At 31.1% G+C, this 13827-nt stretch overlaps 1 long non-coding RNA gene and 1 pseudogene across 2 annotated transcripts; one reads left to right on the top strand and one right to left on the bottom strand.

Annotated features, from left to right (window-relative positions):
• The first annotated feature begins 7548 nt into the window (after positions 1-7548).
• On the top strand, positions 7549-9680 carry LOC112749100 (uncharacterized; annotated as a pseudogene).
• A 1423-nt stretch (positions 9681-11103) lies between these two features.
• On the bottom strand, positions 11104-13577 carry LOC140179002 (uncharacterized). Of its 2 annotated transcripts, none has more exons than XR_011872394.1 (3): positions 13316-13577; positions 11773-11904; positions 11104-11310 (listed from the first exon to the last, which is right to left on the bottom strand). It is a non-coding gene; the product is annotated as an uncharacterized lncRNA (long non-coding RNA). The 2 variants fall into 2 exon arrangements; XR_011872393.1 differs by having other exon boundaries at positions 11104-11304.
• Positions 13578-13827: the final 250 nt, after the last annotated feature.

The following is a 13827-nucleotide window of genomic DNA, read 5'->3' as shown; positions in this document are numbered from 1 at the left end:
CGAGAGACATCTAGAGATCTAGATCTGATGTGGATGCGCTGCCATTGGGATGTGTGTGAGAGAATAGGTTCAGCCAAACGGTGGGACCCATGTCAAAAGGCTGTTAGAGTCAAGTGAGTTTAGGCCATATGTCTTTTCTCTTGTATCAGATGATTAAAGATTTACGAAAAAAGATAAATTAATCTCTGACTTTTTAGTATGTGGACATTTAAGTTTCCAAAGATTTAAAAATACATTTAAATTTGGACACATCGATTCATGAGTCTAATTTGTCTCATTTTAAAAACTCTCTCACGTGTGCATCCGTATCGACCAGGTCAGTACAACGGGAGTCTCGTTTGATTTTTCTATTGGGTCTGACACACCCAAATAAACATGAGAGATTGATATGTCTAAGTTTTGAAAAAGTTAGGAACTTAAATGTCTACAGATCAAAAGATCAAGAATTTATTTGTCCTTTTCTTTTTTAAAAAAATGCATGACTCATAAAATTATTAACAAATTCTACTTTAAAAATCAAAAATAAAAAGAATTATACTTTTCTGTGATTATCACACTAACTTGTAATAACCCAATTTATAATTTCATCTATTTTATCTATTTGTTTTATTTTGGGTTGAGGACTTATTAAAGGCGAATGTTATGATGTAGGATGAAGATTCTTTCTACACATGTAGATGTCACCTGTAGAGATATGAGAGTGATATGATGTTATGTATGAACCAGAAGATAATCACTAGAGTTAGGTGATTCAATGCATTCTAAAATAGCAGTGTTGTAAGTAATGATGTCGCTTTACTTTAGTGCTAAGAGACATTATCAGGAGATAGTCAGTAAAATAATTGAAAAGAGATTATGATTTGCTAAATTTTTGGATGGGGTTAACTAATATTTTTTTAGAATGTTATTATGTTTTGGGCCTAAATTACAATAAACATAAGTAGTGGTTTAGTCTATTAAAAAAAGGTTAGCGGAAGTCATTTAACAAAAAAAAATTGGATAGTCTCTCTAACAATACGATGATCATGATCATTTTATTCAAATTTTACGTTAGATTCAACTCAATTTTAAACAAAATATGTGGATGTTCTATTTCAAAAACCAAAACTTCAAATCCAAAATTATTATTTTGTAATCCGCCACAAATAATAATGATAATGATAATCATGATCATAATTATAATTTATATTAGTAATGATAATAATAAATTTTATTACTCAATTAGTAGTTTATTGTCCTATTTTGCACTTTTTTTAATTTTACATAATCTAAAATATATTTAAACAAATCCACAATATCTCCAAAAAAAAAAAATGATTATTCATGTTTATCATTAAATATAACCAATATAATTTCAATTAACTAATCCAATTAAAATTTAATCATATCGACTAAAAAAAGTTTACACCATAAATCATCTATATATCATTAACAAATATACAATCAAACACAAAACAAAACCTTAATAACACAATCTCAATTTTCAACCATGAAGATGTATCTCATCGAATCAATCTTACTTTTCTTCTATTAGGAAAACTATCATCGGACATTACAAACATTATCTAATGCCTTCAACTAATGATTTTGCAAGTTCATGGTGACAAAGAAAACTCTTGCTGAAACAACTATTAGTACAATTTTGTCACTTAATTCTCTGAAAATCCTTACAACGTATTACATGACCATGAGGTTATTTCATCTTTATTTTAGAAACCAATCACGTATGCTACTAACAATTTCAATTCATTAGAACTAATGTCATCAGACTTATTCATCCCCGGTAACATCTTATTACCAACATTAGGAACTAATGCGAAAAGAAATGTACGAATAATTTTACAATTTAACATTTCTACATCTAATTACAATCCAACTTAAAAATAAAAAAAATGTCAATTATATATTCTATTATCTTAGCTTTATAACTACCACTTACGAATAAATTTTATATTATTTTCATTTGTCTTTTATACATAATTTTTCTTGTTTAAAGAATTAGAGTTAAGTACGATTTTGGTCCCTAACGTAGAGGCTGAAAATTTATTTTGTCCCCGACCTTTTTTTCGCTACAAAATGGTCCCAAAAGTTTCAATTTGTTTTAAAATCATTTTTTTACCGATTTCATTTTTTTTATTACCAAATTACCCTCATTAAAAAAATTATAAAATAAAATAAAATAAAAGAAAGGCCATGAGAGGTGAGAAAGAGAATCCAGGGGGAAGGGGGGGGAAGTTGCACTGCCGCACCACCGCAACGCCGCCTGTGATCCGCCACTGCTCTGCTCGCCGTTTTGCAGAAAGAGAATCGGGGAGTGGGGGGAAGGAAGCCGCACCGCCACACCGCCACACCACCGCACCACTGCAACGCCGCCCTACCGCCTGTGATCCGCCACTGCTCCGCTCTCCGTTTTGCCGTTTCTGCATATGCTTCGGCTTCTGCTTCTGCTTTGTTTCTGCTTTGCTTCAACTTCTGATTCTGTTTTTTTGTTCTGATTTTAATTTGTTATTTTTCTGATTTCATTGTTGTTGTGTGTTAATTTTGTGGCTGAATTTGATGTTAATTTCTGCATTTGAATAATCTTGAATCTGATTATTGGAATTTGGTGGGAGTAAGGGTGGTGGTGGTGGTGGTTCGGCTTCCGGTGGATTTTGGGGAAGAAGGGGGAATGATATTTTTGTCCAAAGGATGATTCTAAAACTAAGTTAAACATTTGGAACAATTTTGTAGCGAAAAAAAGGCTAGGGACGAAATAAATTTTCAGTCTTTACGTTAGGGACTAAAATCGTACTTAACCCAAAAAATTATTAACCAATTGCCCTTAATGTATTTGTATTTCTCATCATCTTACTTGTTTTCAGGGGTGTTTATGGATACGGATAATTTGATTATCCATTTAAATTGATCCAACCCAATTATATTGTTTCTGAATTCAATGGGTAATCGAGTACAATCAACTCAGACCATCTCCAGTAGGGAACTCATTCCAGTTCCTGTTTATGGCCCACCTGTCATAAAAAGTAACTCCACATCAGCTTTTGCGTCATAAACAATAAATAGGAACTCAAAGCATCTCTCTCTTCTCCATTAGGAGGAACTAACTTTAGTCCCTATTGTGGTCCCACTTAATTAATTAATTAAAATATTTAAAATTAATATAATTAATTTTTTTAATAATATTATTTAAATTTATAAATTTAAAAATAATTCATTATTAAAAGATATTAATATTAAATAAATTCATATATAATAATAATACACAATATATAATTCAAGATTATACTAATTTATAGTTTTGTGTTTACAACTGCTAATTTTAATAATATCATTAGCATTTTAGATTTTAAAAATAAAAATAACCAACTCAACTAAAAATTATTTTATAAGGTATAAAAATTAAATTTATTTTTTAATGTAAGTAAATTTAATTAATTATAATTTAATATAATAATATAAATAATATTCAATATTAATTATAATATAAATAATTAATTAAATAAAAACTTAATTATTTAATCTAATTAATTATTTAATTAATTATTATTTAAATAATTAATATAAATTATTAATTAAATAAAAATATAATTATTTAATATAATTTTTATTATAATTATTATTAATTTAATTATTATTTGATTATTTAATTATTTCAGATTTTATATTATTATTTTTTTATAATAACTTGCCAAATGGCAAGTTGTTATTGGTTAATTTGAGTCCCTACTTAGAGGGACTCCCTTACCTTGATCCTTGTGCGGGAACTCACTCCTTCTCTCCTCCAATGGTTAGAGTTCCTATATGTCAGAAAAAAGTCAAAAAGGAACTCACCATTGGAGATGCTCTCAGACTCGATTAAACCCGACTTTAATTGGTTTGAGTATTGGTTTTAGGATCGCTGAATTCGAACCAAACCAATTAATTTAATATTAATTAAAAAAATAAAATCTAATAATATATATACATTTTTATTTATTAACCCAAAATTATTTTAAATTATGATAGTTATTTTCACTTTGGTGTTGAGCTCCTTTGTTTCAAAAGGAAAAATTATGATAGTTATTTAAGTTTAAATTGATAATGTATTATTATTATTATTGTTGTTGTTTTTCAGCCTTTACATTAGGGACTAAAATCGTACTTAACCCAAAAAATTATTAACCAATTGCCCTTAATGTATTTGTATTTCTCATCATCTTACTTGTTTTCAGGGGTGTTTATGGATACGGATAATTTGATTATCCATTTAAATTGATCCAACCCAATTATATTGTTTCTGAATTCAATGGGTAATCGAGTACAATCAACTCAGACTCGATTAAACCCGACTTTAATTGGTTTGAGTATTGGTTTTAGGATCGCTGAATTCGAACCAAACCAATTAATTTAATATTAATTAAAAAAAAATCTAATAATATATATACATTTTTATTTATTAACCTAAAATTATTTTAAATTGTGATAGTTATTTTCACTTTGGTGTTGAGCTCCTTTGTTTCAAAAGGAAAAATTATGATAGTTATTTAAGTTTAAATTGATAATGTATTATTATTATTATTATTATTGTTGTTGTTGTTGTTGTTGTTGTTGTTGTTACATATTTGTAGTATTTAGAATAATAATTTTGGGTTAATAAATAAAAATGTATATATATTATTAGATTTATTTTTTTAATTAATATTAAACTAATTGGATTGGTTTGGATTATGCGATCTTAAGACTAATACCCGAATCAATTAAGGTTGGATTTAATCGAGTCTGAGTCGATTATACCTGATTACCCATTAAATTCAGAAATAATATAATCGGGTTGGATCAATTTTAAATGGATAATCGAATTATTCGTATCTGTGAACACCCCTGAAAATAAGTAAACAAGTATGATGATAAGAAATATAAATACATTAAAGACAAGTGATTAACAATTCTTTAGACAAAAAAATTATACATAAAAGAGAAATAAAAATAAGGGATAAATATGATTTTGGTCCCCAACGTAGGGGCTGAAAATTTATTTCGTTCCTCGCCTTTTTTCGCTCCAAAATGGTCTCCAAAGTTTCAGTTTATTTTAAAATCGTCCTTTTTACCAATTATATTTTTTATTACCAAATTACTCTTTATTAAAAAAAATATAAAATAAAATAAATATAAAATAAATAAAAAAAAAGAAAAAAAGAAAGAAAGGGGGATACAGAGAAGGGGGGCGAGAAAGGGGGGAGAGAAGGGGGACGCTATGCCGCCGCACCGCCGCCCGCCGCTTCTTCCTTCTGCCGCCGCCCGTTTCTTCTTTTTCTTCTTCTTCTTCCCACCGCCGCCCGTTTCTTCCCGCCGCCGCACCCGCCGCCGCCCGCCGCTTCTTCTTCTTCTTACCGCCGACCCCACCGCCGCACCGCCTCTTCTTCTTATTCTTCTGTGAATTGGATTTTTTGTAAATTTTGTGTGAAATTTGTTGTGGAATATTGTTGTTGCTGAAATTTGAATTTGGAGTATTGTTGTTGATTCTGGGTTCTTGATGATGATGATGATTTTCTGAGTTGAATTTTTGTTTGTCTGAGTTTGAGTTCTGGATCTGAGTTCTGGGTTCTGATGAGGATAACGATGATGATGTTCATTTTCTGAGTTTTGGTTGGTGTGATGCAGATGATGATGGAGTGGCAGTAGGTGGGGGGTGGTGGTGGTGGTTCTGGTTCTGAGTTCTTATGATTCCATTATGATGATGATGATGGTGGTGGTAGGTGGTGGGTGGTGGTGGGGGTGCTTATGCTTCTGTTTCTGCTGGGCATGATTTTGGGGAAGAAGGAATATGGGTATTTTGGTTCGAAAGACGATTTTAAAACAAACTGAAACCTGAGACTATTTTGGAGCAAAAAAAAGACGAGGGACGAAATAAATTTTCGGCCCCTACGTTGGGAACCAAAATCATACTTATCCCTAAAAATAATGTGAAATATAAGTGGTAATTATACCGCTAAAACAATGAAATATATAATTTACATTTTTTTTTACTTTTAAGTTGGGTTGTAATTAATTGTAGAAATGTTAGATTGTAAAATTGTTTGTATAATTTTTTTCGCATTAGTTTCTAATGTTGGTAATAAAATATTATCAGAATAAAAATGTCGTGACGACATTAGTTCTAATTAATTGAAATTGTTAATAACATATGTGGTTGGTTTTTAAAATAAAGATAAAATAACCCACGTTCATGTAACAAAGGTTTTTCGAAAATTCAGTGACAAAATTGTACTAGTAGTTATTTAAGCAAGGAATTTTTTTTTTTTTTTTTACCATGAACTTGCAAAATCATTAGTTAAAGACATTTGATAATGTATGTAGTGTCCGATGATGATTTTTCTAATAAAGAAAAAGTAAGATTGACTTGATGAGATATGTTGTCGTAGTTAAAAATTGAGATTGTGTTGTTAAGATTTTACTTTTTGTTTGATTGCATATTTGTTGATAACTTAATATGTAGATAGTTTATGGTGTAAATTTTTTTAGTCGATATGATTAAAATTTAATTTAATTAGTTAATTGGGATAAATATTATATTGGTCATATTTAATGATAGACATGAATAATTTTTTTGGGGGAGATATTATAGATTTGTTCAAATATATTTTAGATTATGTAAAATTAAGAAAGGTGTAAAATAGGACAATAAACTACTAATTGAGTAATACAATTTATCATTATCATTACTAATATAAATTATGATTATCATCATGATTATGATTGTTAGATTTGAATTCTCTAAATTTTGAATTTCACTTTAGAAGGTAAAGTATGATCTTTTACCCTTAAATAGTTTCTCTCTCATATTTACTCTTGATCCCACCTATGAAATAAATGGTGAGAGATCACACTTTACCCTCTAAGGTGAGAATTCAAAATTTAGAGAATCCAAATTCATGATTGTTATTTGTGACGGGTTGCAAAATAATAATTTTGAATTTGAAATTTTGGTTTTTAAAATATAAAGTTTAAATATTTTGTTTAGAATTAAATTGAATCTAGCGCAAAATTTAAATACAATGATCATAATTTTGGTATTATTGGAGAGAGTATCCCTAATTTTTATTTTTGTTAGATAACTTTCCCTAACTTTCTTTTATGAACTAAACCATTACTTGTGTTTATTGTAATAAAAATCTAGGTCCAAAATATAATAAAATTCTAAAAATATATTAGTTAATCCTTTCTCAAAAATTACTAAATTATAATCTCTTTTTAATTATTCTATTAATTATCTATTGATCATGTCTAAGCACTAAAACAAAGCGATGTGATTACTTGTAAGTTGTAACACTGTCATCCTAAACTGTATTGGGTCCTACAATTTTAATAATCGTCTTCCGTCACATTTATACGTAAGTAATATCATACCACTTTTATATCTCCATAAATGACATTTATATATGAACAAAGAATTATAGTTCTACACCATATCACTCCTCTATGTCAAATATGTAATCAGGTATTAATTTTTCAAGTGGTTGGGTACTTATGTGTAGAAATTTAAGTACAGTTAAAAATTGAGAGCTGTTAGATGAAATCAGTTAAATTATTTAACAACTATCAATTGAATTTTTACTAAATAAAAAATAATTCTGTAAAAAAAAAAGTTTATAAAAAGTAATAAAAATCTAGACATGTAAATGCAGTAGCAAATTTCTGAGAGTTGGGAGGTGGCTGTTATTCAGAATTCAGAAGGAGAATCAACAATGCTGTATGCAACAAGGTTTAGGTATTCTGTTCGTCAAATCCCTAATCTTGTTCCACTCTCTACTCTCCCTCCTTCCTGTTCCTGTTCATGGACAAGCCTTCACTTTCATTCTGAGCCTCCATCCCTTCGTGAAGTTGACGATGCTGTTGATTCCTTCACTCGCATGCTCTCTATGCGTCGTACTCCTCCCATCATCCAATTTAACAAGATTTTGGGATCCCTTTCCAAGACGAAGCATTTCCACGCCGCCGTTTCCCTTTTTCAGCAATTGCAAGTCAGGGGAATCGCGCCCAGCATAGATACTTTGAGCATCGTAATTAATTGTTGTTGCGGCATGGATCGTATGAAGCTTGCTTTCTCTGTATTGGCCAAGATTTTCAGAATGGATTATCAACCTAATACGGTAACATTGACAACAATCCTGAAAGGTCTCTGTCTCTGTGGTAAAGTTGAAAAAGCACTGCACCTTCACGACACAATGCTGGCTCAAGGATTTCAGTTTAATCAAGTTACTTATGGGACGTTGATCAATGGGCTCTGTAAGATCGGACACACATCAGCTGCTATTCAAGTGTTGAGAAAGATCCCACGGCATGGAATTGTTCCTGATGTCGTCATGTACAATGCAATTATTGATAGCCTCTGCAAGGTTACACTTTTAAATGATGCTTTTCATTTATTCTCTGAAATGCTTGCTAAGGGAATTTCTCCCAATGTTATCACGTACAACACTCTAATTTATGGATTGTGCCTTGCGGGTCAACTCAAGGAAGCCATTGATTTACTAAATCATATGATGCTGAAAAACATTACTCCAAATGTTCGTACCTATAATACTTTGATTGATGGACTATGTAAGGAGGGAAATATCAAAGATGCCAAGAGTGTGTTGGCTGTGATGACAAAAGATGCTGTGGAACCAACTGTGGTTACTTATAATTGTTTAATGGATGGGTATTGCTTGGTTAACGAATTAAACAAGGCAAAATGTATATTTGACACAATGGCCCAGTGGGAATGGCTCCTGATATCCAAAGTTACAATATTATTATTAATGGCCTGTGCAAAAGTAAATTGATGGATGATGCCTTGAATCTCTTTGAAGAGATGCGTCGCAAAAACTTGGTTCCTAACACGATAACTTACAGTACTCTAATTGATGGCTTGGGAAAATCAAAGAGAATCCTTTGTGCCTTGGAGCTTCTTGAAAAGATGCATGATCGAAGTCAACCTGCTAATATAGTCACTTACAGTTCCTTGATGGATGCTTTGTTCAATATCAAACAACATGACAAGGCACTTATGTTATTCAATCAAATGAAAGAGAGTGGCATTGATCCAGATATATATACATACAACATACTTATAGATGGCCTGTGCAAAAGTGGAAGACTTAAAAATGCAAAAGAGATTTTTCAAGATCTTTCCATTAAAGGCTATCGTCCAGACGTGAGGACATACACTATTATGATAAATGGGCTGTGCAAAGAGGGCCTACTTCATGAAGCATTGGCTTTCTTGTCAAAAATGGAAGACAATGGTTGCTTACCAAATGCTGTGACTTATGAAATAATCATTCGTGCTCTGTTTGAAAAAGGTGAAAATGATAACGCAGAGAAACTTCTTCGTGAAATGATATCTAGAGGCCTATTGCAAGGATAAAAGTTGGTGAGATTCTTCTTGTTAGACATCACAAAATGTTGTTTGTATCTCTTTCTTTATTTTAACTTGTGTTTTGTTACCATCTTCTTGATCATCTTTCAATTCCGTATTAATGCTTTTAGATCTTCACATGATTGTGATTCTTTATTCTGCTTTACCCACACCTAAGTGTTTTCTTTGTCGTTGCTTATTTTATGGCATTTTCAGTGACTAGATGGTTTCATATGTTTCTCGTGCGGATCTATCATTATTTCCTTTTTTCTTTTTTGTAATTATATATGTGCATTGATGTTAATTTATCCCTAAGCTGAAATGGTTCTGATTTCATCATTGAAAGGAAATCACGTGTTAGTTGTAAAGCTTCCTTGCACTCGTATTGTCTTTCAATCTGTTCATTTCCCCACATTTAAAGTTAGGTGGGAATCTTTTTGTCATATACGAGTTTTTTGTCATATTGATCTTTCAAAGATAAGTTGTATGCACATACAAGATTAATAATGGCTTATTAGATTTTACCATGGTAATTTTATATGATAGGAATTGTTCAGTAGAGAGTATTTTCATTTGTTAGCTGAGCTAAACTTGTAGGCTGATGGCTTGATAACTTTCATCTTTATGCTGGCTCTACTATAGATCAATTGATTTATTTGAAACGTTCCTGGAGTTATCATGAAAAACATTGGTTCATTTGTTTGTTGTTTTTTTTTTCAGAAAAAAAATGACATTAAAAATTTTGAAAAAATGGCAGTTATCATTTGTTATTTGAGTTTTTTTTTTCTTTTTTGAAGGTGGAAATAGAAAATAACTAGTTTACAAGGGCAAGCAGTAGCAGAAAGCCATTGGATTTTAGTCAGAAGCCATAAAACTAAGCAGCAAGAATGCAATATACCACAGTAATAGGGCCCAAGCATCTAAGGCTTTATGTATTAGAAAGCATCTAAGTCTAGTAGGTAGATACTGAATATTACTGGCTTAGACTATACGAGATATAGATATTACATTGATCATATTGGATTGAAAATTTGAAATGGCTTGACATTCACAAGTTCATTTTCCTGGCATGCACATATGCAGTTGAGCGGTGTTAAGGTAGTTCGAGGCAGGTGTTGTGCAGCTGTTTGTGTAAGATCAAGCTTTGCACTTTTAGTTTTGTTCCATTTATATCTTTGTTTATTGTTGAGATTGTTAATTTATCCATCACTGGCATTTATTTTTGTACTTAAAGATTGATTATTAAATATGATGATACTTGCTGAATGACAATTTTAAGTGCATTTAGGTGAGGGAATGATGAGGAGTTATGTGAATGCATTGGTGGATATCAAAGATTGAGGGAGTGTTATACATCACATGCTTTTGCTGCGGCTGGAATTGACATATAATTGATAGTCGATGCATTGCTTATAACAAGTGAAGGCCTTGTCCATATAATGTCTTGTGAATTATGGTTTGTAACAATGTTTGGGTTAAAATCTGAATTCCAACACCCACTTAGTTGAAACAGTGCATTTAGCTCGTGTTTGTTACCTCCACGTATTTTTTCGTCATAAATTTGTAACACAAAATTATACTGATAAATTTTTGCGCATGAATGTTCAAAATATCAAATATAGGCCTTGGATTCTGAATTATTTTGGAGTATTTGCAAGGATCAATTTCACTTCAACCTGTTTTTTTTATTTAATTAATAAATTCTAAGCCATGGTCAAAAGTCAAAATAGAATAAACTGTTCTTTATTTGATATTGCTAAAAATGTTTTTCCTTTCATGAATGTTGGCCCTCATACACGAATGTTAAAAATGCATTAAGCATTCGGTACTAACATCTTCATGAACAACTGACGTCTTTTTTCTCAATGAGTTTGATAAATTTTCAAACACTTTTCGCTTCTTCAGTATATAATGCGCTCTGGATGAAACTGCATCTTTGCAAATTTGAAGAACTCAAATTTTGGTATAGAATTGCCATTTAATAAAGACACCTATTATAAAGATGTCAAAAACATCTCATAAAGATATTTGATTAAATTTTGAGTTATATGTTTAGTCACATTTTAAATAAAAGATAACACTTTTATAACATACTAAAATCAAACCCTGCAATCACTGTCCAATGGCTAAAAGAAGCATTTTCACATGAAGATAATTTAAAATCTTCATTGGAGTTTCATCTTTAATAAAAGCATGAACAATCAAAATAATCCCTTCAATACCATAGTGGAAATTCTTTATTTGTAGATTCATCTTTTCAAACATCACATTCTTAATTCTGAGTTATTTTAATATGTGCACTCTTGAATGTTTCCTGAATTTAAGCAAAAGGATGATGAATCTTTTCCTTATTTGATGAAAAGAAATTTCCACAAAAGGAATAATAGAAATGTTACCTGTGGATATTTATACTTCTTGTGACAAGCTGGCATTATAAGACCATTCACAATCCAAGCTGCCACCTCAAGTTCTTCATGAGGAAAACTCTCCATTTTAATCACAATGCTGTGATATCTACTAGCTAAGAACTGGAAATAATAACAGGCCAATGATGCTAAAATAATGACACAAAAAAAGTTTTATGCGTAAAGAGAATGCAGTGGCTAAACTGATGGGCAACTATACTAATGCTACTGAAAATAGAAAAATACAAACAAATCATAAAACAACAATTGAATTTTGTAAATAAAACCAGTGAATTCCTAATTTGATAATCTAATAATCCATTTTTTCCTTTCGCATCATAATACACCAAAGAACTTTCATAATAATTAGTCTAGCTAAAAAATTTACATCATAAGAATTCAGTAGTAACCGTGATTGAATATTATACTATTCTCAATATACTAATTGACCTTGAAGAAACTAAAGGACAAGAGATTGCAAAACTACAAAACAGTTTAGGGTCAGCAAGATAAAGCCCACGCTGCAATTATAATAGGGAAGCAACAAAACTAGCAATCGAGCAAGTGCTATAGTAATTAATTAAAGACGTTCATGTTGTAGACAACACCAAGGTAGAGTTACTAAAATGAGGAGCTGGAGGTAGGTCTAAACTTTTGTCTTAAAATAGTACATTTCACTGTCAAAAGTGAAATCATGAAAAAAAAAAAGAAATTACTTTAGCTAGAAGTTCCAATACATTTTGCACATAAAATTTTCACCCAGGAAATTATGTGATATTTTTAAATATTCAAGTCAAAAAAAGGAGTGTACTTTTACCTTTTTGTTTTTGTTTCAAGAATAATGTTATGCCATCTGTCACTTGAAATTTAAATTACAAAAAGTAAAAAGAAATGTGGGAAATAAAAATTATAAAGTGATTCTTCATGAAATAGAATTAATGATTATTTACAAAAAGAGTAGAAAATTCGTCATCTAACCAAACATATAGACTTATCCGTGTTAAGATAGCAAATGCTACTAAGTGCTAACACAGTTTTGGATGCAATGCCAAACCATCAAGTGACAAGTCAGAGTAAAAAATTCAACAGGAGAAAACATTATGTCAAAAGTCCATATACCAATGGGATGAACTACTCAGTTACTAACAAATAGCAGCATATATTCATTGTTTTTCATTTCATAATTATCTATGAGAAGCAATTCATTTAATTTCTGATAACACAGATTGAAGTAGAAGAGTTGAAGAAAAGTGCTAAGAGGCAGAAGAAGCACAACTTTAAAGAGAAAAATGATATATTGATGACGCAGAGACAAACATGAATAATATAAATTCAGTATCTGTCTACTATACTCACATACGTGCTAATATGTATCAAACTAAGAATCTATTATTTATTCCTCAAACACAAAATGAATTTATATACTTATCATCCTCATTTAGTTATAGTCACCATGAAATCAATCAATCAACTACCTAAGAACTTCATCAAAACTCACATATAGTTTTCATAGAAAAAGCGAAAAGAATAGAACCTTGATGCCTTTGGAGCTGGTGGCAGAGGCAGAGGTGGAGGGAGAAGGAATGGAGTCAGAGATAGGGGCGCGGACGAGAAACAGGGTAGCAAAGCCAAAACACAATGCAGCAACAAAAGAGGCTGAGGTTGACTCGGTGGCGAGGAAGGGCAACAGGGGGCGCAGCGAGCGGCAATGCACAAATTATCTTTTAAGGGTTTTGGAAAGTAAAAACTTGGGGGGTAATTGTAGAATTATAAACTTACAAATATTTTTAAACATTACCAATTCAAAATTTAGAAGTAGAAACATGACACAAACAACCTCGAACTAGCTTGATGCTATTCTCACTCTCTCAGGTGGGACCACTCTTCAACTCATCGCATTCCATTTTACCATACTTCTCTTGATTGCAAGAATGTTGTCACTGTTCTCATTCTCACGAATCATGTTAAGGTATGCTCTTCTTCAAATCCCAAATTCTGTTCCCCACTCCGCTCTCCGTCTTTGCTTCCCTTCAACTTCATCCCTAC

This window comes from Arachis hypogaea, chromosome 15 (assembly GCF_003086295.3).
Source record: "Arachis hypogaea cultivar Tifrunner chromosome 15, arahy.Tifrunner.gnm2.J5K5, whole genome shotgun sequence".
Classification (NCBI taxonomy): domain Eukaryota; kingdom Viridiplantae; phylum Streptophyta; class Magnoliopsida; order Fabales; family Fabaceae; genus Arachis; species Arachis hypogaea.
The sequence above is the reverse complement of the archived record's forward strand: the minus strand, read 5'-3'. Positions and strand labels throughout refer to the sequence as shown.